Source organism: Geospiza fortis, unplaced genomic scaffold, assembly GCF_000277835.1.
Source record: "Geospiza fortis unplaced genomic scaffold, GeoFor_1.0 scaffold279, whole genome shotgun sequence".
Lineage (NCBI taxonomy): Eukaryota > Metazoa > Chordata > Aves > Passeriformes > Thraupidae > Geospiza > Geospiza fortis.
The window spans coordinates 2804034-2805624 of NW_005054352.1; positions in this window are offsets into that span (position 1 = coordinate 2804034).

Below are 1591 nucleotides of genomic sequence, written 5' to 3' on the forward strand. Positions count from 1 at the left end.
GCAGGAATGTAACAACAGCCTCTCAGATTAATCAGCCTTAGTGAATTCTGAGTGCTCTGACATCCAACTAAACGAATAATTTTCTATGAACTCACATGAAGTTAAATTTTATTTACTGAGAACAGAGACAATTTCATGATTGTGAGATGCCTTATTCTTTTTTGGTTGTTTATGAACAGACAAGTTGCTTTCAGAATAAAGCCTGCCAAATCCAACAGGTTAGAAATGGACTTCAGAATCAGTCTGGAAAAGGAAGGTATGTTGGAATATTCATGGCATAAGACAGGATTGGCTCTTTACAGAGGCCACCTATACAAAGCAGCATAGACAAACTGGAAATAGTGAAAATGGGTTCACTCACAAACTATTTTAATTGTGATTTTAAATTGTCTTGTTGTGGAAGGAGAATAATATTTAATCAGTAAGCATTCTTAGCCTTGCCTCTGAGTGTTATATTTTCAGTGAGATCAATTTTGAGTGACTGAGGCATTTAAAAGGAATTCACCATTTTTCACAAACAGATATTTGTTGTCTCCCCTTCCCCCGCCCCCATCCCTGCATGTTAGGGAACTTAAAATACTAAAATCTTGCCCAAAGAAGTTCACTTGCCCATCACAGCACTCATGGAAAAACGACAACATAGGATTTCAAAGACAGAGGCTTAAGAATATCTAATAGAGTGATGCTTAGAAGTGTGTTTAATTCTGGAAACATGCATAACCAGCTCAGATATTACCACCAAAGCAGACATTTTAAATTGTGTACAAAAAAAAAGACAACAAGAAATCACACACAGGCTGGTGGGCAACGTTAAGAAGGTACAAGGCTTGCAGTGTATTAAAGAAATGTGCAAAACTGACAACAGGCAACAAACATTCACATCTTGTTGAGTCACAAATTTGGTTTTTTTAAAACAAAATAGGCTGACCAGTGCCTTTGATTTCACCAATAGTATGTTGCTCTTCAGGTAGGATACAGCCAAAAGGTTACACAAGCTGCAAAATTAAACCCTTTCAAAGTCATGGTGTAACAAGACCTTGTTTAAGTCCAAGGCTTTCTACAGACCATTCATTTGATTGGCATTCTTTTAAATATCCAAACAGAAGGATCAAAGTAACTATCACATAAGAACTTGGCTATCATCTTATCTGCAAAACAAAGAAATCCAGGATGATCTTTCACGAGCAATGCAACTAACACGGATTTCTTTGGACAAATACATATTCACATGTGCTTGCAAAGTATTTCTAAATAGGCTTTTCAAAAAGTCTTTTTAGAGTAGTGCAATATAACTTTATCTGCAATTGCAACCAGTGAGAGGTAATCCAGAGAGGACCACAGCCCCCTTTGAGGATGCAGTCCTGTCATTCTCCCCTGGGCAAAAAATCCCCTTTAATGTCACTGGGAACTAATAATGAGGAGCTGTGCACAGGTAGTCCCTCAGGAATCAGTCTCTGCTCACTATGTGGGGAGCTGAGTGTGGAAGTCTGCATGCAGCTACCAGAATATATCCCCAAGTACTCGTTATGCAGTGGCCACTAAGACATTTGAAATGTAAATGTTTCTCATCTATGTTCCATGTAATTTATAA